The sequence below is a fragment of the Schistocerca americana genome, chromosome 1 (genome assembly GCF_021461395.2).
Source record: "Schistocerca americana isolate TAMUIC-IGC-003095 chromosome 1, iqSchAmer2.1, whole genome shotgun sequence".
NCBI lineage: Eukaryota > Metazoa > Arthropoda > Insecta > Orthoptera > Acrididae > Schistocerca > Schistocerca americana.
In genome coordinates this window covers 992,341,378-992,367,464 of record NC_060119.1, presented here as the reverse complement: position 1 = coordinate 992,367,464, position 26,087 = coordinate 992,341,378, and the positions used below count along the sequence as shown (strand labels likewise).

The 26,087-nt window shown below is 40.2% G+C and overlaps 1 long non-coding RNA gene across 1 annotated transcript in view; it reads left to right on the top strand.

The window, feature by feature from the left end:
• LOC124548601 overlaps positions 1–26,087 on the top strand; it is a 538,899-nt gene that overhangs the window by 213,082 nt on the left and 299,730 nt on the right. The window contains exon 2 of the long non-coding RNA XR_006967709.1: positions 22,640–22,717. This is a non-coding gene — a long non-coding RNA (uncharacterized LOC124548601). The remainder of the gene's footprint in view (positions 1–22,639; positions 22,718–26,087) is intronic.

Here is a 26,087-nt window from a genome sequence, read left to right as displayed (position 1 = left end):
GACAGCATGTATGGAAGTCCATCCGACAAACTCGACATCCGGCACCTGTACAACACATTATATTCACTTTTGTATGGTTAAATTCAAAATTCTCGCGTTTACACTGGTGATTTATGTACCAGCATTGCACATTTTCAGTGGCTTACCTCACTCTCATATTAACGTCTGATCTTGTAATGTTAATCACTTAAATATATCACCTAGACAGAGGTATTCCCAAAATTTCATTAATCTAAATTAATATTTTATAGTGTTGCGACTTTTTTCCGTCAGTGTGAGTCAGTAAATATAAGTGTCTCCAACTTGCGCATGGGTTTCTTCTGCGTTACGGTGTTTGCGATATGGGGACGTGCTTCATCAGGAAGCAGCAGTATACCTTATCACACCATCCCAAAGCGGAGGGAATCGACAGACATGCTGACTCATACATATTCTTGAGGATGGGTGTCCACCAGTGTTTGTCTTTCGGTAGCCAAGAAGAGAATGACAGCACGTTGGTCCTGTTTGGAAACATTAGGTAATAACGTCGCCATGGTTCACGTTTCCTCATTCACCGCAGCCAAGTCTGAAAGTCACGAATGATGCACTTACCCTTGCTTACATGTCGATGCCTATATACCGGCGTCGCAGTCGCGCTACATTTCACTTGAAGAACTGTACTGGTGCTAGAGACAAACAAACAAAATACAACTCGAGAAAGTTAGATATGCATGACTTCACGCTGTACTGCACTTCGAGAGGGGGAAAATTTGTTACGTGAATTTACGAGCATGGTAGGGTTCTCCTTGGAACACATCTCACCCCGTCATAAGCACTTCTCACTACTGACATTACACACTGACTACAAAACCCTCATTTCATATTTGCCTATCTTACGTTCCATTTACTCAGATTTTTGAAAACTCAATTTCAAGAAAATCAGGACGGTTTCGATGAGGCTGTTGAGCTGATTCATTCTTAATCTAGGCTTGCTGCGACGTAGCAATCCTTGTTGTTAGGGTCAGGTCAGAATTTGAATGTGAATTCGTTGACTTCTCAACTGCTGTACAGATACACAAATCATCGAAAGTACCTAGAGTGGAATTCGTTTTAAAGAACAGTGTATGAGATCGTTTATTACTTGAATATGATTCCGCGAAGATTTGTCTAGTAGAAACTGACAGACGTTTGTGTTCGTTCTCATGGAATTCCTGTAATTCATTATTTTGTTAGGGCGCAGCGTCCTGGCGCGCAGCACAGTTTCCCCTTTGCCTTCTTTCTCTTCTTCTACCCTTCCTGTGTGGACGTACGCCAACTCAGCGATATTGGCTGTGTCAGCGTGCGTCTTTGATGTCTGCATCGCATACGCGCATATACTTGTGAGTGTGTGTGTGTGTTGTGTGTGTGTATTTTCACAGGCCGTCCTTCATGTGGGGTTTCTGTGCACCAACGTGTGTGTTCTAGAGATGCTGTCAAAGCTTCTCGTAATAGGCAGTGTGCAGTTGCTGCTATTACGTGATCACTGCTACCGAGACTTGTAAAAAGTTCTCGTTCTCTTCTCTTAAACATTATGGTTGTGAGGTGATTTGTTTCCATCATTTCGTACAATAAAACTGCTAGATATGATAAAATTATGATAATAGCCCAGTCTGAAAGTATATCAACTACTACCATTTACTCCATTTTCTATGATGTTTTATGCACAGGCCGGCAGCTGTGGCCCAGCGGTTCTAGGCGCTTCAGTCTGGAACAGCGCAACCACTGCGGTTGCAGGTTCTAATCCTGCCTCGGACATGGATATGTGTGATTTCCTTAGGTTAGTTAGGTTCAAGTAGTTCTAAGTTCTGTGGCACTGACGACCTCAGATGTTATGTCCCATAGTGCTAGGAGCCATTTGAACTTTTTTTATCTGCTTACTTCCCAGTCTGTTCCATAGTCACGGAGGCAACAAGGTACTTTGAAAATGTTTCTTCGTAGAATTCTAGTGACACTGTGAAGTGGTCACAACAATTTTGCGCCAGATGAAGACAGTGTTGGCTGCCAACATGCCACGTTTTCATGTATAGTTGAACTATATACTACTACTGGTAGTTCATAAAAAAGAAACGTTCGAAATTTTTTCGTATATGCATGAAAATTCACTGTATATTCTGAGAATTTTGCTAGGTGAAGAGAGTGTAAATAACGTATCTATGAATTGTGGATGTTTATTCCATGACCTAACAGCGTTCGATATGAACAGGAAAGCAAGTAATAGGTGTAATGACTGTGAAGCGTCGGAAATGCATAGATGTTTGATTACACAAGGCAACCTTTTCACAATGGCAATAACTACGATGAGGACAGTATAGAGGAACAAAGTGACGCCTGCTGGTTTCCACTGTGCACGGGATTTTAAATTTTCTGTCTCTGGTCATGTTCGGAAATTTAATCGTAAGCCCATATCTCAGATTTAGACAATGTTGAAATTCTGAAGATTGCATAAAACGGTCCTAATTGGTCTGTATTATCGGTACTGGTCCTCTGACAACTACCTGCTGTATTCGTTACGACTGTTTCTCAAAGTTTTCGTCAAGTAAGAAATATGCTGTTGTATATATATTTCGTATGCGTACTACAAACATTTACAATAAATTCACACATTATAGAATAATGTGTCTTTTATAAAATTTACAATATTACAATGCTAATTTATAAAATAAAATATATGGAACATTATATGGCCGGCCAGTGTGGCAGAGCGGTTCAATGCGCTTCAGTCTGGAACCACGCGACCGCTCCGGTCGCAGGTTCGAATCCTGCCTCGGATGTGTGTGATGTCCTTAGGTTAGTTGGGTTTAAGTAGTTCTAAGTTCTAGGGGACTGATTACCTCAGAAGTTCAGTCCCATAGTGCTCAGAGCCATTTGAACCATTTTTTTGGAACGTTGTATACAGCATAATAAAATATTATGCAGTCTTTGCTTCATATCTCGTTGTTCCAGAAGTCCACATATGGCCTCGCTGTTTCGCTGGACGCCATCAGGTCTTGGGACGTGCACGCTCTTGGATGGTTTACTAGCGGACATTGAAGCAGGTGGTTCATGGTCTGGATGTTCCCTCAAGGACACAAAGCACTTTCACTAATTCCCCACTAGTGCATAGTTTTGTTACATCTGTCTATTCCTGAACGCAGCCTGTTCAGGATTATCCATCTCTCCCACTGAAGTTCCGCACCTGGTGGCACCACTTCCTCAGAATCGTGGGCAGATTCCTGTTGTTCCTGGATCTGTGAGTGGTTCGGTTACGTGGAGAAAACTACTTCTTGACTTAAGGCGTTTTGGTACCATTTGGTGCCCATGTAACGCATGACGTTAATCTTGAACCTGTTTCGTTCGTTCAATTCTGCTCTGTATTGAACGTCGGACATTGGGCGGAGCAATTTCTGATAAGGAATATAGGTGTTCTACTCTTCTCGGCTCAAGACATCTAGTAACATGTCTACACGTCTCGTTCAGGACAGTATCCAGTTTGTTTGTGTGGCATGACCTCTCCCAGACAGGACTTGCAAACTCAACAGCAGAGTAACAGTGTGCCATTGCGGTGGTGCGTAAAACTCTTGGATTAGCTCCCCATTTTGATGTTGTTAGCTCGCCAAGTAAGATATTACATGTACCGCTTGAATGACAGTGTCCTATCAAGAGTAACTCCCAAGTACACTGGGAAAGGGCAGTGTGTTAGTCTCGTGTAATTCCACCAAACATTCAGTTCTTGCTTCGTCTCTCTGTTGTTAAGATGAAATAGGCAAGTCTGGGATTGCATTGGGTTTCAGCTGATGTGAACAATAGCAATATCTAGTGTACCAAATCAGCGTGGCCGAACACTACTCTCTCTCCTCACTGTCTATAATGCTCTGTTTGGTAAAGAGTTCCACGTAATGTGGCATATACTTGGCATCTTAGCACCGTGTGTCCACAGCAGAATCTTACTGACCGAAGTAACTTTACCAATTTGTACAACATTTTTCTTACATTGTTATATAAATAAAGCCATGAAATAATCAATCTTCGTGCTACATAAGAATGCAGATCTGGTGGGCTGAAAGCTACTGAATCTAGGGGAAAGATCTATTTGGTGTAACTTGATCAGAAAAGTGGATAGGTGGGTAGACTACTTCCAGAACAGTCAAGCAGTAGTTTGGCAGGGGAAGGAAATACTCTGAGATGACAAGCCATAGGATAGCCATATGCACATATACAGAAGGCGGTAGCATCGCTTTTACAACGTTTAGAGCAGTGTATTGGCGGAGCTCACTGTTGTACTCAGGAGATTCATGTGAAAAAGTTTACAACATGACTTTGGCCACGCGTTGGGGATTAACAGACTTTGAACACGAAATGGTAGTTGGAGCTAGCCCCATGGGACATTGCATTTCGGAAATGGTTAGCCAATTCAGTATTTCGCGATCCGCAGTGTCAAGAGTGTGCCCAGAGTACCACCCTTCAGGCACTGCGTCTAACCGCAGATAATGCAGTGGCCGACGACTTTCATTTAACGAACGAGAGTGGCGGCATTTTCGTAGTCGGTGCTAACAGACAAGCACCATTGCGTTAAATAGCAACAGAAATGTATCCGTCAGTACAGTGCGGCGAAATTTGGCGTTAATGGTCTATGGCAAAAGATGACCGACGCGGGTGCCTCTGCTAACAAAGCAGGGTCGCCTGCAGCGCCTCTCCTGGGTTCGTGATCATATCGGTTGGACACTGGACGACTGGAAAACCGTGAGCTCATCATATGAGTCCCAATTTCAGTGGTAAGAGGCGATGGTAGGGATCGACTGTGGTGTGAAGAACACACTGTGCAAGCTGGAATTGGTTCCATCATGACCTGCACTGTGTTTACATGGAATTGACGGTGGCACAAGCAAACCGATCATTGACTGTGGATGGCTATAATCGGCTACGTGGAGGCCATCTTCAGCCATTAACGGACTTCGTGTTACCAAACGGTGATGGAATTTTTATGAATGACAACGAGGCGTGTCACTGGGCCACAATGGTTTGCTATAGGTTTGAATAACATTCTGGATAATTGGAGCGAATTATTTGGCCACCCAGCTCACCCGACATAAGTCCTATTGAACATTTATGGGACACAATCGAGAGGTCATTTTGTTCACAAAATCCAGCACCGGCAACACTTTCGCAATCGTGGGCGGCTATAGCGGCACCATGGCTCAGTACTTCCTGCAGTGAATTTCCGAGAACGTGTTGAGTCCAAGTGACATCTTGTTGCTGCCCTGCGCGGGGCGAAAAGAGGTCATCCACGATATTAGGTGGAATCCCGTGAGTTTTTCCACCTCATTGTAGGAGACGTTTTGGGGGATGTAAATTGTAGATCAATTCAAAGCCATTTAGTAACGAGGTTCAAATGGATGTTGGTTGCAATAGTTCCACAGAAATAAAGACTTGAATATTATAGACCGCAGCGGAGGGTTGAAAGGTTCAAATGGCTCTGTGCACTATGGGACTTACCATCTGAGGTCATCAGTCCCCTAGAACTTAGAACTACTTAAAACCAACTATCATAAGGACATCGCATACATCCATGTCTGTGGCAGGTTTCGAACCAGCGCGGTTCAGGCTGAAGCACCTAGAACCGCTCGGCAACACATGCCAGCAAGGGTTGAATGAGACCAGTCTTCAGACTAAAGCTTACAATAGCAACTAGGACATTAATGGCAAAGTTAAAATCATTTAAAACCCTTGATATTTATTTTAAAATCAATGTGCGGTTTGACATGCCAGGATGACCCTCTTATTGGTTAATCGTTTATAACGTCTGATTAAATGTTGTAAGGATACCATTTTCTTGATTTCAGGGAATCATAGAGTGTATTTTCGAACAAAATTTCTCATTGTTAAACCCCTCAAATTCGCGGTAAGGGTTCCTGACTGGGGAGCAAACCATGATCAAATCTTATGGGAGTTATAAATTATTGTTCTCTTTATCTGTGTGTTTTCTAGACCTCAAAAGCTGTATTCGCTTTTGACACATTTTAATATTTCATATTCCTCTTTTCAGTGATGTCTTTCATTCTGACAATACTGGTGTAAAATTTTTTGATTGTACACTTTTCAGCGGCAGTCGTCACTAAGTCATCGGCTATTTCAAGATATTTACTATTAAGATATCCCTTGTTACACATACATTTCAGCATATTCGCTATATTTATAACAGAAGACATTCTGATGGCAATAGTGGGTTCCTATCTGCTTACAAATAGTTGAACTAAGGAAAGTAGTGAAGTATTAAATTTGTATTTTTTCCGGCCATCTGAAGGTTATCCTTTCTTCTTCCCTTCTATATCTGCCTCCTATGGACCACGTAAATAATTGCTTCTAATTTAACTTCCGTTTCTCATCAGATCAGTGTTTCGTCGTTTTCGAACTTTAGACCACTCTGTTCAGGTTCCATTACTTGGTTTTCTCTGGTTTTAGTTTTCTCTGGAGATGCAAATGGAAGACCTTCTTTCGACACATCTCTCTGTTCAGGATTTCAAGTTCGTTAGTTTTCATCTGTTACAGGTCAGTTCTGATCCCTCGGAACCATATGACTGAAATTTTTTGTAGGCTGACATATTAAAAAATCTCTCACATACTTTGTTTCCATTCATATGACACAAATGGCTGTAGAGTGCCATTATATTTGTATTTTTGTACTTACTTCTTTTGTGTCGAGTAGGAGTCCAGTGATCAAATATGCATTAGAAAATAATGTCAGTGGAATACCCTCATAAGCAACTGATGACTCGTATTGCATTATATTTCCAAATTTTCGTCCAATTCTGAAAACAGTATGTGTCAAAATAATACGTAAGCTACGTCAAAGTTTGCAAAATGTGAAGTCAAGGTACTGGATTCGAGAACCAGTCCAGCGCACAGCTTCAGTCAGTCAAGAAGTTCTAAAACGGCGCAGACTTCATAGTACGGCTGTTGACGTACTTTTAAAATGAATGACACGCAGCTCACAGCTGCTCTAGCCAGCATCGTGACCAGATCTCTCGCAACTGAACGTATACGGACGACAATTCACTCGTTCTCCAGATCCTGCAAGACCCATTGCCGAATTGCAGCAAAAGGTGCAATATTCTTGGAAGAATTCATAGCAGGTGGGCAGGAACTATACGGAGTGACGTATTGAAATGATAAGCTACAACACGTGACTGATATTTGATCTTTTATATCGTGATAGCTTTTTTTGCGCCAATCTCAGTGTAGCACTTGAAGCCTCCGTCTTCATTTATGTGTTTGATAAATTACATTCTATGGTGCCTCCTACAATTTTTACCCTTCGCATCTTTCTCTATGATCGTGGAGGCTATGCCCCAGTGCCTTAGTACGTCCAATCATCCCTTCCTTTCTTCTTCTAAGCGTTCGCCAGTTCTTTTCTTCGTTGATTCTGTGGATTCCTTACCTTACGAATTTACAGCACCACATCTCAGTCGCTTCGATGCTCCAAACATAGTTTCTTCCTCAAATAAAACTACATATTTAATAGAAGCAGACTTCTCTTGGCCATGAATGCCATCTGTGCTGTGCTAGTCCGCCTTTTATGTCTTCTTTCCTCTGCTAATGTGCTTTTTTTTCCCTTTTTGCCTGGTTTGTTATTTTGGTTCCAGGGTAGTGGAATTCACTTCTCCAATGGAATTTGGCTGTTCAGTTTCTCATTATTCATGTCTGTACTTCCCACTACTTTCGCGTTTCTTCAGTTTGCTTTCATATCCATATTCTATTATTTCTATTCAACATGTCCTGTAACTCTTCTTCACAGGAATTTCATCAGCGAATTTTGTTATTGATATGCTTTGAATCTGAATTTTAATCCTACTCTTGAGCTTTTCTTTTATTTCCGCCCTCGCTTCCTCCGTTGTATACACTGAAGTGTAGGGGCAAAAGACTGCGCCCCTGTCTTACATCCGTTATAATCCTAGTGGTTGTGTATATTGTATACTATTCATCTATACCTAAACCTTTCTGCTGTTTTTCCCAAAATGTCAAACATCTTGTGCCATTTTACATTGTCGAACACTTTTTTCAGGTCGACAAGTCCGGTTAACTTAATGAATTTTGATTTTTCTTAAGGCAAGACAAACTGCTGCCTTTCATGCATTAAGTATAATTATTATTCTGAGTAAATTCTCTTAGGTGCAGTAATATGTACAGATGCCAATCTTCAGTGTAAGTACACTAACAGTCTGATACAATGCATCACTGACTACAAAAAAACTAACATTTTCAATCAGGATTTTACGAGAAAAACATCTCTTCGTATGTTTGTGCAGTGTTTTTACATCTGAAGGCAGAAATTTCTACGTTCTATGGCCACATGAATGTGTTGCGAAATTTATTTGTTTCTCTGCTCATTTTTTTTTCTTTTCAGATTAGTTGAGAATACTAATTACAAAAGAATCGTGACACCTGTTCTGTGCGAGCGTGTGGATCAACTATGTTGTCAGCGTTTATTAGCTATGGCTTTCTATGTAAGCTATCATAAAAGTGACTGAAAGTGGTTACTACAAGTATCCTCAAAAGCTTATTTCAACACATAAACGAAGTTGCAACATAATACTACTTCAAGACGCTTCTTATTCTGCAACTGCTTCAGTTTTTGAGAAAGCAGTGTATATGTTTTATAAAATACAATTTTATACTTCCTTACAAGAAAGAGATTGATTTCACCCTGTAAATAATGTAGGAGTGCGGGGACTTCCAGATGTGAAGAGTAATAATCAATTTCATTACGGTCCTTTTATGTGACTTTGGTCGAAGTTAGGACACTTCCTTCCAGCGTGTTTCCTTTCCACTCTGCACGGAAAGTTGTTCGGAAACTCTCAGCACTTCTCTGCAGTTTTCAGACAGCACTGAAGAAGTACTTCTCCGTCGTATTTCTTCCAGTTAATGAAAGTTGCTTGTCTGCTGTAGAAACACACTACCATCTACTGTAGCGATAATATGCAGAGAAAATGTAGGGAACACTAGGCATAACCATTAAATAGTTATTGATAATGATGAAAAATTCAAATCAGGTTTTAAAAAACTGTACTCTGCCCAAGAGATATTGGTTTCAACTCAAACAAATCTGTAAATGTAGAATGAATGTATTACCATCTTACAACACTCTACTGTGCTAAAAGAAAAGTTACATATTCTCGTCATTTGCGGAACCTGTACAGAGTAATATTGCAATTATTATCGTCTGCGCAAAACAAAAAACTTAATATCAGTAATTGTCATACATAAATCTTAGAAGCTACAGCAGTTACCTTCTTCCAAAACCTTAGAGAATCGACGAACAGTCACAAATGCTTTAGATCTAAATTAGGCGCAGCATTTTCAAATAACTTCAACAGAAAGAGAAAATAATTCAATTGTTTATCGTCAGTGACAAAGAGCGGGGACTTTAGAAGCTATTGCTTATCCCAAGCAACAACCTACGCTTAGTATTATTTCGGTACACTCAGTTTGTAAAAGATTTATAATCAGTATCTCAAAACACTCACGTGAGCGATGGTCTATACCAACTCAGCTTTAATCCCTCAGAAAAACAAACACAACAGTCTGGACGACGAACATTCCAGTCTTTAGGCGAAATCAATTAATTTACTCAGTTATACAGAACTTGCATTAATCTCTGAAGTACAAGACGGTGACACTGTTTCCAGGTACTTGTGACGTCATTTCTTTAGGTGTGTCTGTAATAATGCCCGTACCTAGGACGAACATGAAGGGAGGGACGGTGCATCTTGCTACTCGGTTCGAGTCTGAGCACCTATTTATGTCCAAGTGTACCTGAGAAGAAGATACCTAGCGTTAGTGTCTACAGCACGTGAGTATTTTGGACGCTGAAAATGGTTTTTATGTTCAGATTTGTTCTACACCATGATGTACGCTATAATGTTATGGCTTACAGATTCAAGATAATATCTGATAAGTTAAGCCAAATGCAAACTGTAACTGTTTTTTGGTCACCTGGCCACCTAGTGTGTAAGAAATGCTACAAAGAAAATTATTGTATGAGTGACAGTTGAAGACACAGTGAGAATTATTTCAGAAACAACAGGAATATTTAAGCGTCGTCAGTGAGCCTCAGGCATTCTACAAAAAGGAACAGCTAGCATCCAAAAATATATATTTGGAAACCAGCAAAAGATTCCTCAAGACCGAAATAAGGAGTACAGATCTCTGTATTAGTGGGAAACGTCGACAGCAGGGAGAAATAAAAAGCTTTTCAAATTTTAGGTAAGAGCAAACTTTTGAAGATAAAATGGATAACTCGCTTTAGGAACTGGCAGAAATCTGGCTTGTAGTTTTTATAAAAGGCAAGAATCAATAGCGCACTCCTACATAAGAGTATGTAAAGCAGATCGTTGATGATGTAGGATGCAGCAGGTACTCTAGCAAATGATAGGAATGGAGGACAGCATCGAACTCACCTTAAGAATTGATTGATCGACTAGCGAAAAACGGTAATTTTTGTTATTGCAAACTGCCGGTTAATTGGAACGTCCACAATATGAGTGAGTACAATTTATGACCACTGCAGCCGTTATAATAGCACCTGACGGCGGGAAACATAGGACAGTAGCTGAACTGAACGAAACTCATTTGCTGACAAAGGATTCTAGGAGCCAATGACCTGCTAAAGAATTATTGCACTTGTAAATGCACTGAATAAGAAAAAACCTGAAGCACCGAGAAGGGAAGAAGGAAAATAAATCGAACTCTGTGGGTTCACGAGGTATGTAATGTTACTGTCGTGATTACAAAATCGAGTCAAATATGCAAAGAACTTGGCAGTACGAGCAGAATTACCAGTATGACGTCGCACTGTATTGGCCCTGGATGCATGAAATATTCGTTTGGGAATGACGTGATGCACCCGTTGTATTTTCTCAAGGGTTCCACCTCAACATCACATAGACAGTGCATAGACGCCTACCGTATGTGGACGAGCATTGTCATGTTGAAGAATGACAGCACGATATTGTCGCATGAGAGGCAACACATGACGACGCACGCTCTCTGTGACGTGCCGTTTTGCCTTCGGAGTTCCCTCCGTCACTATCAGCAGTGACCTGTAGTGTTACACTAACGCTCCTCACGCCATGACTCGAGGTGTAACACCGCTGTTCCCACCCAGAATTAGAAGGATGGGCCCTTTCCGCAGGTCACCGATCATGGTCATCCGGTGTAGTGCAGAACCACTGCTCATCTCTGAACGTATGCGACCCTACTCGTGAGCAATACATGCTTCCCGGGAAGGACACTGCTCCAGACGCAACCGGTTGTGTTGTGTTGTTTACGGCAGCCTACGTATAGGACAGTAATTCTCTAGTTATGCTGCTAATAGTCTTCGACCAATTTTCAGGGAGCCCATTATCAGTTCTTGGCTGGCAGGCGCAGATGTTAGGAGGTGTCTGGTTCCAATACGGCGACCCTCCCTTGTGATGGTCAGAGGTGGTCGGCTGGAAGGTGACGAGTATGCCTGCCGCCGCGTTCCCACGAAGTGAAACTTGGAACCACTGTCGCATTCGAATTCCCCAGCACGAATCGACTAGACGTCTAAATGCAGACCCACAACGAGGCCTCTTCAAACTACACTACTGGCCATTAAAGTTGCTACACCAAGGAGAAATGCAGATGAACGGGTATTCATTTGACAAATATATTATACTAGAACTGACATGTGATTACATTTTCACGCAATTTTGGTGCACATATCCTGAGAAATTAGTGCACAGAACAACCATCTCTAGCCGTAATAACGGCCGTGACACGCCTGGGCATTGAGTCAAACAGAGCTTCGATGGCGCGTACAGGTACAGCTGTCCATGCAGCTTCAACAAGATACCACAGATCATCAACAGTAGTGACTGGTGTATTGTGACGAGCCAGTTGCTCGGCCACCATTGACCAGACGTTTCCAAGTGGTGAAAGATCTGGAGAATGTACTGGTCAGGGCAGCAGTCGAACATTTTCTGTATCTAGAAAGGCCCGTACAGGACCTGCAACATGCCTTCGTGCATTATCCTACTGAAATGTAGGGTTTCGCAGGTATCGAATGAAGGGTAGAGTCACGGGTCGTAACACATCTGAAATGTAACGTCCACTGTTCAAAGTGCCGTCAATGCGAACAAAAGGTGACCGAGACGTGTAACCAATGGCACCCCATACCATCACGCCGGGTGATACGCCATTATGGCGATGACGAATACATGCTTCCAAAGTGCGTTCACCGCGATGTCGGCAAACACGGATGCGACCATCATGATGGTGTAAACAGAACCTGTATTCATCCGAGAAAATAACGTTTTGCCATTCGTGCACCCAGGTTCGTCGTTGAGTACACCATCGCAGGCGCTCCTGTCTCTGATGCGGCGTCAAGGGTAACCGCAGCCATGGCCTCCGAACTGATAGTCCATGCTGCTACAAACGTCGTCGAACTGTTCGTGCAGATGTTTATTGCCTTGCAAACGCCCCCATCTGTTGACTCAGGGATCGAGACGTGGCTGCACGATCCGTTACAACCATGCGGATAAAATGCCTGTCATCTCGACTGCTGGTGATACGAGGCCGCTGGGATCCACCACGGCGTGCCGTATTACCCTATTGAACCCACCGATTCCATATTCTGCTAACAGTCATTGGGTCTCGACCAACGCGAGCAGTAATGTCGCGATACGATAAACCGCAATCGCGAAAGGCTTCAATCCGACCTTTATCAAAGTCGGAAACGTGATGGTACGCATTTCTCCTGCTTACACGAGGCATCGCAACAGCATTTCACCATGCAACGCCGGTCATCTGCTGTTTGTGTATAAGAAATCGGTTGGAAACTTTCCTCATGTCAGCACGTTGCAGGTGTCGCCGCCGGCGCCAACCTTGTGTGAATGCTCTGAAAAGCTAATCATTTGCATACCACAGCATCCTCTTCCTGTCGGTTAAATTTCGCGTCTGTAGCACGTCGTCTTCTTGGTGTAGCAATTTTAATGTCCAGTAGTGCATGTCAGCTGCCGATAACGCTATCTCACACGAGTGCCCATCATCTCCGTGTCTTTCACATTGATCACTCACATCTGACGCTGTTACAGCCCCTACTTGCAGATCTAACCATTTAAATATCCACCGCTGGTGTGTACATGTACGAGGTTATGTTGACAAGCCAGCGATGTCTTGTGGGTGCTTTATTTTGGTCAGGCAGTGTGTGTAGGTGAAGCAAAATGTTACGTACGGTGGTAGTAAAAGGGAAAGCTTTTTGATTCAATACAGAGTGAATATGACTGTTATCTTAATAAATAATTTGATTGGAAGTATAGACACCACGAGCTGACCAAACGAATTCAAGTTAACACACAGTACGAAGTTTGCTGCAGTTGTGAGAAGCAGCCAGGTCTTTGAGATCTGGATGAACGCATTGTCGTAGACTTCTGTGTTTACGCTAATATTCGAGACTTCACTTTGAACAATGGTGTTTAAGTCGAAACTAAACGTGAACACTGATCATCTGTAACCGATTGCTTTGTCTGTGAGAATACACGTACATCCGTCGAATGTCTTTCACAGCTCTCGCCGAAGTGGCGTATTCTGCGACAGGACTCCCGCCAGTCACCATCCTGCTATAAAGTGCCAAGTATAATTTGAAGCGTTCCAATCAGTTTGTGGACCTTAAAACAATCTTCGATCTGAAAATTTATATTTTATGGCGAATCGTTATATATGATCACCAGATACGCCCGTCTTCTTAAGCTAGTATCTGAAACATAAAAAGCTTGTAGCCAAGATAGATGGAAAAACAGGCGTACCTGATGATCATACTGATTAAATCTGCTCATACAGTAAAACAAAGTAGTTTGTGATCGAAAACTCTTTCAAATTCGACAAATTTTGCAGGTTAGATCACTGCGCCCTTTACTATCATTGACATATTTTATATTACTGCTTATTTTTCACATTTGTCTAACGTGTGTGAACACTTAACACTAACGAAATGTCACCCTGAGGTTGGGAAAGTCAATTAATTGAATCAGTGTCAATTTATCGTGAAAAAAAGGGACGGGACGTTGATAGTGTAAAGTAACATATCTGGAGTTCGGGAAACAGGAGGAAAATTTAGTCATAGCTTAAAGTCAGTAGTTCATATAAAATAATTTAAGTTATAATTACTTTCGCAGCGGGCACGTATGCTCCTTTTTCATACAGTTAGCTAGCTGTTCGCCACATGTGCTGCAGTACGTCTTTTTCTGTCTAGGTAGGTAGACAGACACAAAGCACGTACAACAAGGATGAAAGGAAATGATATTTTGTGAATTAAATTCAGTTTGAAAACGTTTATTCATGGACTTTGGGATATACAATATTTTAGGTTGTTCTGTCTTCTGCAAAAACAGATAATTTCTAGGTGTCCCAGTAGTGATCATGTAACTGACCATGCGGAAAGCATGAATTTTTCAGATTTCTTCTACACAGTCGAAGCTTTTCGCCGGCAACTTCGCCTGGGTGTATGCATGTCACCCACATTTCATGCATATCTGTATTTCACATACATATAACACATTTCGCATAAATTTGCACACACATTGCATCCGCATCTCTAGCAAACTTATCCCCACACTGTGGCCGAGCAGTTCTAAACGCTTGAGTCCGGAACTGCGCGACCGCTACGGTCGCAGGTTCGAATCCTGCCTCGGGGGTGGATGTGTGTGATGTCCTTAGGTTAGTTAGATTTAAGTAGTTCTAAGTTCTAGGGGACTGATGACCTCAGATGTTAAGTCCCATAGTGCTTAGAGCCATCTGAACCATTTATCCCCACACTTTCATCTGAATTATGAGGACACTTCTTATTCCATCAGCAAATGTTTTGCCCTTCGACAAAAATGATTACCGCTGGCAACTGTCTAATTCTCCTCTGCTTTATGCAATGCGACTCTAGAGTACGACGTTGAAATTATCTGTAGTACTGAGCTGTGGGGCACTCATTGCCTGCGAAACACGCTCGCAAAATTATTGGCTGGCTGTGGTGCTCATTCTCACGTTGTGGTTGATGTACTGAACTACGTAAATAAGAGACATTTGGAGCCTAAGTTTTTAAGCATTCCAGTCAACTTTCTGAGAGAAAAAACGCAAATAGGTCGTTTAGGATGTTTCTGCGTGTCACCCTTTCTCAGTTGCCTCCACCTCTAGCGGTATTAGGTATCTTACACCCACCGTATTTTTATACAAATAATGAGTCATGTACGCGTATGTACCTAAAGTGATTAAAATTGCTCTAGGCGTTCCTGAGTAAGGCTTTTCAGTCACCACTTTTCACCCCAAAACACTCAACCGTAGAAGTAGTGGGCATGTCTTACTGTCACAGTAAATTTTTCCAGATAGCCGCAGATTTTGTGTAAATTTTAGTAGAAATCCCTTCAGATGTTACAGAGATCTGTCGATTTGTCCCTACCTTTTCACCCTTCCCCACCCTCCACCCCACCCCTCGGCCTTCAATATCTGCTATATGCAAATATGGATGCGAAACGTCCTCATCACTGTTACTGATGCGCGTTCGGACCCAGAAAACTGTGGATTTGATACTAATATCGGCCTTTACCGAATATTTTTCCATGTCACCTTCTCACCCCCACCTACATACTCCCGTAATATTTCTATATAAATACTGATACAAATAATGCGTATTTCTACTCCTCCGGGCCCTCTGCGTCGTATAAGGACATTATGAATTATCCTGTGAGACCAAGACGATGCGGTGTTCGTTTACATTTTATTACAATACACTTCTTTCGGTTTGATTGTGATCTTCAGGTTATCTGTGCAAATACGTAGTCTGGTACGATATTTAAGATTTTGAAATAGATATTGTAAGGTATTATAGAGTTATGCTTTGCTACGTACATCAGGTAGTGATATAGCTGTCTTATTTGCTGTGGCTACTGTGTACGTTCGCTGCTTTGATGTTGGTGGTACCATAGAAACAAACATCGCTTACTCAGCTGTCAGTACAGCCGTCGAGTAACGTCATTATAGCATAAACTTTCATGATTGGGAAACTTCAGAAATAACTGCTGCAGCTGCAGCTGCAGCTTAACACCTGCAATAGCTCCTACAGCACCAATGGAGCAAACTTATACAGTAGTGAAAGCCACTGAGACAGCGTTAGCATACTGATATCAAGACCACATTATGTACATACTAATGCATAATTCTATAGTACGTTAAATTATCTCGTACAAAATCTGAAATATTGTACCAAATTATGTATTTTCACAGATAACCTGAAGACGGCAATTACGCCAAAATATGCCTGTTGTAATAAAATATAATACAACACAGCAGCGTCTTCTTCTCGTAAAATAAAACACAAACAATGAGTCAAGTAAGTACAAATTTTGATTGATATCGCTCCAGACGTTCCTGAAGTACGATTCTGACCCTTATCTCTCACTCCCATTGAAAGGAGTGTACTGGAGCGCACTTGTATATGGCACAAGAATAAGATAAGAATATTAATAAATTAAGATGAAACTAGGATACTGTAAACGATGAATGTCTCTGATAGGTTCGATAATGCGGATCGCTGACTGTGTGCGACCGCAGAGCCAAACACACTGCTAGTGGGAGTAAGAGAGCGCTTGGTGCACAGTTGTAAGTTGCTGCCTGTGAGGGAAAGATGATGTAGTAGGCAGTCTTTGGTGTGTGTTGTGGGAAGCCAGAAGTCTTGATGCAAATAAGGTAAATATGCTCAATAATTACGATTTCTGTTTTGCCAGCACGTTAGTATAGATGAGTTGGCTGATAATTTGTAATTGTTGAGTAACCCAAGAATCTATGTAAAAGATTTTGATAAAAAAGGCTAGTTAGATATTCCATTTTTATATATGTGTAATCTGATGATCTGCATTTATGCTGGATTAATGAAGTTAGATAATACTTGCTGTTTAAATCTCACTGTTTGTGAATCAGTTGTGAGTAATGCAACTTCAATTATCAGGTGTTTCTGAAAAGACAGACTTGCAATATAATTCTGCTAAAAAAACTGAGTGTTAGTAATTTACCATAATCAGTACCGCTTTCTAGTCCAGGTCATATATTTTTCAAAGAAGTTGGATTTTCGAAAATGTTCTCGTATATCAGCCAAACGAATTACGTGGATTTCAAGTATTATGGCCAGCACTGCACACCGCTGAACCTGTAGCTACCATTTACATTTTTTTTAATGAGAGACCAGAATATATCACGTTCCACCGTAGCTGCTTTATAGGTAAGACAATTTAATTTATCTGTTATACGCACAAGGACCAAAGTTATTGGTTATCAACAGGGCCAGATGATTCAGTGCCTAAGGGGCTGAATGTATTTTGCAGTGACTGTATTTCGTTATTGGTATTGGGAGTTGCATTGCCCAGTCGATTCGTGTAAAATTTTGCTAACAGTAACACAGAGTAAGCACATCACTTGCAGTTACAACACGCAACACGACAATTCGAGTTCTGTATCCATTCCAAAGAACAGACATTCATTCAACGTAATCTTAAAAAGTTTATTATATCATTATTGAAGAACCTGGAACGTTACAGTATCACTAGGGGTGGTAGGTGTTTTGGAACTTAAAGAAGCCTTCATGGGTGTGCACACAGCTACTCATCACCTTTATCAGAATCGAATGAATTGTGTAGGAACGCATATAAGGAAAACAGACAAAAATAGTATATTTATTTTTATATATTAGACTGAAAGCTGTCACACAAAGGAACATGGTGGCCAAAATTAAAAGAGGCCCCATATCTTAGAAACAACATACAGACAAAATCTTCTTTTGTGTGGCCATGTCGACCATAGTTGCTTTACAATTCATGACAGTATTTTCGTTCTGTAATTTTTTTTCTTTTCACCAGGCGCGTATCGCTTAATTGATGTAAAGCACCACCAGTGGTCTGTAATGAAGTTGCTTCCTTGTCGATATGCTTTAACATCGAAAAACAGTTCGTTAAAATGTTTTTTTGACTTACCGTGATCTCCAGTTGATTCCTCTCCTACATCGGGAAAGGCCATCTGCTAGCGCATCGTTGATGTTTTTCTTTGGCCGTTGATAGTTGTGGTCTGATATTTAGTTGCTCTGCAGCACTACACATTTTTTATATTTTTCACAGCACGCTTTTTGAAACAACATTTTTTCTGTTAGGTTTTGTACTTCTAAGTATGTATTGTGGGTCTTGTATCGTACTATTGCCAACATAACTTTGTCGCTGGTTTGTCTTTGAACTATACTCTTTTTCTTAGTGTATCGTAAGTGTGTAAATCTGTTTAATTATGTTGCTGTGTATTTATATACTGTGTAAGAGTAGGGAAGGAATAATGATATGATTTTTGTTTCTTTTCTTTTTGTTAGGAGACAGTGAAGCCATTATGAGTGGACATGAGTGTATAGTAGTGTGATAGACTGCGATTGGAGAAGGTGAGAAGCAATAATATGAAATTGAGGGGGGGGGGGGGGGGGGGGTAGAGATTGTGAGGGACAGGGTGAAGGATGGGAAACGCTCTTTTCTTTTTCATGAGATCTTTACCAGTTATTTTATTTCGAGTCTGGTTTCCAATATTTATTTGGTCACTGGCCGGCTGTTTATTTTGTGTTAATGCTTTGTGTATTTGCACATTTTCTTGTAAATTGAGAAGGTGTCTGTCTTTACTGATTCTTATTACGTTCATATCTTTTCCAATACTGTTTGGTCTGTTGTGTTCTGTTAACGAATCCATATAGAAGACTGAAGAAAAGGTGAAAATACACAACCAGCTACCTCATCAACACACAGATGAAACAATAAAATTATCACAGTTAATAACACAACAAAATTATTTTGAATTCAGTCAGGGATACTACATACAAGATGAAGGTTTACCCATGGGTTCACCTGTTTCAGGAACATTAGCCAACATCTTCATGAATGATATTTGGAAGACAAAGTAACAAAGAAAACCTACATCATCATCATCATCTACTGGTACAGACACACGGGCGACATAATATGCATCGTAGATGAACTTAAAAATTGAATTCAGCAACTATACCAAGACATAAATACCGTACAAAAAATGGTTCTAATGGCTCTGAGTACTATGGGACTTAACTTCAGAGGTCATCAGTCCCCCAGAACTTAAATACTGTACACAAAACATAGAGTTCATAATAGAGGAAGAACACGAACACTCACTCAACTTTATAGATACTACTATAAGAAACTATAATAACGAACCCACAACAAGTGACAATGCCTTAATTGCAGCCTCAAACCACCTGCAGAATCACAAACAGGCTGCAGTCAGTTAAATGTTAGACAGACCGAACGGCATCCCCCTAAACACTTGTGATTACGATAAAGAGCTAGCCATTATGAAATAAATAGCATTAAAAATGGATGCAAAGAAACAATGGTAGGCAAACTAAACAGAAAAATTAAGACACAAATGGTGAAAAAATCTAACCAAACCACACCAACTCATACCTGCACTACTACAAAAAAATAGCATACAATGACATACCATAACAAATTCACACAAAACATGTTCAAAGAACAAGGCATAAAAGTTGTTTCTAAAACAAACAACTCAATACAAAAGCCCATCCCAAAAGCGAATCAAAACCAGACAGGTACCAACAATCTGGTGTCTATCAGGTCACTTGCAGAGATCGTGAATAGATATACACTGGAGTGACTGACAAGGCATTCGACACAAGATATAAAGAACACATCTGAGCATTTAAATACGGTACAAACCATTTGCAGACCATCTAAATCAATAATACCATAGACAAAGCAATATTGAAAAAGATATGAACATCATAACAATCAGTAAAGTCAGACACGTCCTCCCTTTCCAAGAGAATTTACACATACACAAAGCATTAACACGAAATAAGCAGTTAATCAATGACACAATAAGTACTGGACACTAGACTCTGTATAAAATAATTGATTAAATCACATGGAAAGGGACGAGCCTTTTCCATCCTTCACCCTGCCCCTAGCAACCCCCCCCCCCCTTCCAATTTCATTTCACATTCTGCTCCTCACCTTCTCCTCCAACTCGCAGTCCATCACACTACTATACACTTATGTCCACTCATCATGGCTTCACCCTCCCCCCCCCCCCCAAAAAAAATGGAAAAAAAGCATCACTATTAATTCCCTACTCTTGCACAGTATATAAACACACAGCAACAAGGTTAAACAGAATTACACTCATATAAGAAACTAAAAAAGGCGTATAGTTCAAAGACAAACTAATGGCAAGATTATGATGGCAATACAACAAAACACAACCCACAATCTATGCTTAGAAGTAAAGAAACAAACAGAAAACAGTGGTGTGCGAAAAAGTGTGCCGTGAAAAAAGGTAGAAAATACATAGTACTGCAGAGCAACTGAACATTATTCACAACTATCAGTGTCTAAATAAAAACAAACAACGATGTGCCAGCAGATGGCCTTTCCTGATGTAAACGAGAAATCAAGAGGAAATAATCGTAAGTAAAAAAATATTGTATTGTTAACGAAATGTGTTTCGATTTTGAAGCAAATCAAAATGTAAACAACTAAATTACAGTCCACTGATGGTACTATATTTCAATAAAGCGACACGTCTCTGCAGAAAAACACGGATTTCTTGAAGTTAGAACAACAGTACAAAAATACCCTCACGAAACAGAGACAATTACTAGTTTATTGTAAATACAGAATACCAAGTAGTAAATTGTTATTATTGTTATGAAATAGAGTGCATTAAGCATTCAGTAGGTCAGTAGTTCACAGGAGGCACCATAAATTTCGATACACAACTCAGCACGTCTCTGGAAGCTTTCGACAATTCATTTCATGTGATTTCCGCAATCGCATTGCGATTGTTTGTTTCCAACTCTTCAATGGAATGGTGGTTGTTGTTGTAGACCTCACTCTTTAAATTTTCTCAAAAAGTAAAGATCACAAGTTGGCAGATCTGGCGATGTCGTAGCCATAAACCTGTGGAAACTGTACGTTCCTCTCCGAAAGCTTCATGAACGTATGTCACTGAAAACCGTGAGGTATGCGCCGTAGCGGCATCTTGCTGGGAAAACACGTACCCTCGTTCTTCTTTCGTTAGCTGCTCTACGAATGGTTCCAACAGTTCCGTTACATACTCTTGAGAGTTCACGGTGTTATTAAATGAAGTAGGGCCTACAATTCCTTGCCTGAAACAACGTATTAAGCGCCTATTATTCAAGTCATGCAGAGGCACCTCAAAACGTTACCTGGAATTGTCTGCTGACTAACAGTATGTGTTTTGAGAGTCCACATACCCACTAAGGTGAAACCAAGCTTCGTCTGAGTAGCAGTACAGATTTGGATCTAGATAACCACCAGGAACTTAGTAAGAATTCGCAATAGTGTTGTCGTTGTGCGTAATACGTGTGACATTGTATGCTCATTTATGTAAATGCTTAAATATTTTTGGCAAGACATCTTTTCACTGTTTAGTTGGGAGGAAAGACGTCTAGTTGATTTCCGTGGACTTACCAGCATAGACTCGTGAATACATTCAATATTTTCCGGTGGGCAAAGTTTCTCTACACGATTACATTGTTGCTCTCAATTAGGTGATAAATTTCTGGACAACACATTTTTAGGAGCAACTGTCTGTGGATATTTTATCTTGAACCTTTCATTTAATGATTTAAACGATTTACATCCAAAAAAGCTTTAAACAACAAACACTCACAACAAGCTTCAAAGCGACAACTGACATCGCAGCGCTTCACTAAATCGCCGCTCGACATCACGTAACGTCTCGTGATTCTAGAGTTAACACCGATATAGCTTCAGATATCACGTTCAGTATAACGTGGGGCTCTTTATGCCTTAGCCACCCCGTATTCATTAATGATCATTTAACTTGGACATGCCATCTTTGCGCTGTGAACCAAACAAACCAACCACACACCTCGTTGTGGGGACAGACTGTGAGAAAAGGCTCCCACCATAACTAATATTTATTTCTTACTACTTTATTTTTGAATTCCTTAACTAAATATTTTTCGAATTTTTATTATTAAATTAATAGTTTTCTATATTGTGTCATATTTTTCTTTTCATTCATCATATTTCCGTTGCAACTCAGAAAGAATAACTACAAATAATAACAATATTGTAGTGCGTTTTTCATTATAATTCGTCCACAAAGTCACATTAGTGACCTGCGGTCTTAAGATATTATCTCTGTCTGTATATATGCTCTGAGTACGCACGCCTCCATCTAGAATAAGAGAAGTTAATTTTGTCTGTCACTTGTTGTAACGTGGGCACCCATGTGAATGTTTTCTTGTTCGCAATACCGAACACTCTAGCGCAGTGGTTAAGAAACTGTTCTCCTATTTGGATAACTCGGGATGCAAATTCTCCCTCAGGCTTTCGAGATTTGGTTTTACTGTTGTTTCCTTAATTGGATCAATGCAAATACCGGGATGCAATTCATTGAAAGGACACTAACGATTCCATTTCCACTCTTATCCGTTTTGAAATTATCTCCGTACTTAATGAAATCGTCCTCAACCCGACCCTATATTCTAATCTTTCTGCTTTCCTTTTGTTGACAGATTCTGCTGAACGGCTGCACTGCGTGTCGAAGAATTCTGCATAACGCTGTCGCACGCCATTTGCCGACACCACGGAGGGTAAGGTCTCAGCAACAGACTATACTCCTTTTTGCTTTGCTGGTTTTAGTGTGGACCCCTGAAAAATTCCATGAAGTTTCTTCATTTGTTAGCTTTTCAGCTAATACACTTGGTCTCCTAATATACTGGTAGAAAAGAAATTAAAAGTGGGATTACGTATGTAGTCTGAAGTTATCTACTGTCTTGTAGGACGAAATAGTGGATGGATGTGTGGATGTCTTGACTATTCTACATTAAATAAGTAACCTGGTACAGCAGATGAAAGCAACTGCTGAAGAAATCGTAAGTTTACTACAAATTTGCTGACAAAAGTAAATATAGAATTTCAGTCTAAAGTAAAGTACTAACTTTGACACACAGTCCTCGAACACCTACATTTGGAAGGCACTGGAGTCAAAATTTGGATTTCAGTGCTAATTTGGTGCAGAACTAGACACAAAGTCCTCTTGAGCACTGCATCACCCTTGTTTCAGTATATATTATGTACTTTTGTAACTTTATGGAGGTCAGTATTAAGCCTTCTACCAGACTTTGTTCCTTCGGCAATGTGTACAACTACTTTCGTGCTTCAGTATGTTTCTAACCATATTTATGGTACTGAGGACATGTAATCGACGATGTGGCTCCACAGTCGCAAACGGTGCGCTGCTTTCAATATATCTGTCGTTTACAATGGTGCTCATGTACATCTAGTCGAAAATCTAAAACAAAAATTAAATCACAGAACTTCAATCAATGATGTATTCTACATGTCACCTTTATTCTCTCAGATACATTTTACACTATTTGTTTTTACTAACTACTTACAATACAAATACACTTCCACAATAAGTACCAGTCTTCTATTATTGGGCATAATACCCCATACAGAGCTACAGGTGTAACCCTCCCGTGTCTTCTATATCTCTTTTGTTACGCAACCTTCGCTTCTACAATAACCTATGAAACCTTCCCTTATGATTACTATCTCTTGCTTAATAATAACAAATGAAATCTTCCCTTTGAAATTAATTCTCTTTATCAATAATATTACGTGCAATCTTCGCATACAAATTCAAATGCTTTGCTCATTATTTCGACGAAACATAGAATGTGTCGTCATCGTGGCCCTCAGTCGATACCTGCAATAACTCAAATCGTTCCTTACCTATTCCACTGTTGCTGGATCGCCATCTGACTGCTACATCGAACTGCGACATGAATATACTTACTCTGTTTTACTACACTCTGTTAGCTGCTGGTGGACTGTCATAAAAAGTGGCTGTATTTATTACTAAAGCTGACGTTATTCTTTAATAGCAAAGCTGACGTTATTCTTTAATTAATTTGACTGTTGTTGTTGTTGTGGTCTTCAGTCCTGAGACTGGTTTGATGCAGCTCTCCATGCTACTCTATCCTGTGCAAGCCTTTTCATCTCCCAGTACCTACTGCAACCTACATCCTTCTGAATCTGCTTAGTGTATTCATCTCTTGGTCTCCCTCTACGATTTTTACCCTCCACGCTGCCCTCCAATACTAAATTGGTGATCCCTTGATGCCTCAGAACATGTCCTACCAACCGATCCCTTCTTCTGGTCAAGTTGTGCCACAAACTTCTCTTCTCCCCAATCCTATTCAATACTTCCTCATTAGTTATGTGATCTACCCATCTAATCTTCAGCATTCTTCTGTAGCACCACATTTCGAAAGCTTCTATTCTCTTCTTGTCCAAACTATTTATCGTCCATGTTTCACTTCCATACATGGCTTCATTCCATACGAATACTTTCAGAAATGACTTCCTGGCACTTAAATCAATACTGGATGTTAACAAATTTCTCTTCTTCAGAAACGCTTTCCTTGCCATTGCCAGCCTACATTTTATATCCTCTCCACTTCGACCATCATCAGTTATTTTGCTCCCCAAATAGCAAAACTCCTTTACTACTTTAAGTGCCTCATTTCCTAATCTAATTCCCTCAGCATCACCCGATTTAATTAGACTACATTCCATTATCCTTGTTTTGCTTTTGTTGATGTTCATCTTATATCCTCCTTTCAAGACACTGTCCATTCCATTCAACTGCTCTTCCAAGTCCTTTGCTGTCTCTGACAGAATTACAATGTCATCGGCGAACCTCAAAGTTTTTATTTGTTCTCCATGAATTTTAATACCTACTCCGAATTTTTCTTTTGTTTCCTTTACTGCTTGCTCAATATACAGATTGAACAACATCGGGGAGAGGCTACAACCCTGTCTTACTCCCTTCTTACTTGACTGAAGTTACGTAATTCACAGTTAAACGTTTTCTTGACAACAATAAAATTTTGCAATGTTTTACGTTGATGGTTTTTGGGATGGATTATAATTAGTAATGCAATATTGCTGGCAAAAATTAATTAAATTCTGAATGAAATGATTTTACAAACGTTCAAATGGGACTTACTTTTACAATAATCTTACAACTAGCATTGCGCAAACATACCTTCAGTAGTCTTGAGTTTCTCAAAAAAATAATTCAATAATATTAGTTCCTCTTACGCTAGTAGTTAGCTGATGTTTTTGTTCATCTGTTTATAACCTCTTGTATATCATAGGTGCTGGCTGGCAGGCACACTGCTCCTCTCGACCTCTCGCTTCAGACCTGCTACCAACTCGCTTCACATCTCGCTTACTAATGACTTCCTACGAACGCTAAAGTACGGTCTCTCCCGCCAACAATGCTTTCTGGTGCAGACAATTCGTACTACCATCACAAAATGTATAAATGCGCGGTCTTTCCTGCTCTTTTCTCAAAATGTATCCATACGCGGTCTCTCCCGCCTTTTTAAAAAATTATATCAATGTGCGGTCTCTCCTACCAATAATAATTTGGTGCAGACATTCTCTGCTACCACAATTATTTCCAACATGACAAATATTAATTATTCCTACTTAATCCTATTAATAAAATATAAACATATTTCATAAATTGTGGATTGACGATAGACAATATAAATACAGACGTCTTACACAGGTACTGATGTCCGTAAATTCAAAGATTATTTTGTACTCAGCACTATATTTCCTACCGTTTTTCACGATTAAAATCTTTTGCGTAAGGACGGTGCATTACAGACTGTAAGTAAAGTCGTAAATGTATCAATAGAACAGTGTTTTCTTCTTTTATCAACATCAAATTTTTCTGTCCAGAAACTACGACTTATATAAAGCAAACACTGTCAATGAGCTATTGTAGCGCACACTATCTTTATTTAGAGAGTAAAGCTGGAAACATATTCTTACCGTAAGGAGAAATTAACAAAATGTGGAATATCTTCTTGGTATTTGCTCAGGAAGGCCATCCACGCGCCAGCTTTAAGTCTTGGAAGATGATTCAGTTTTTTTTTT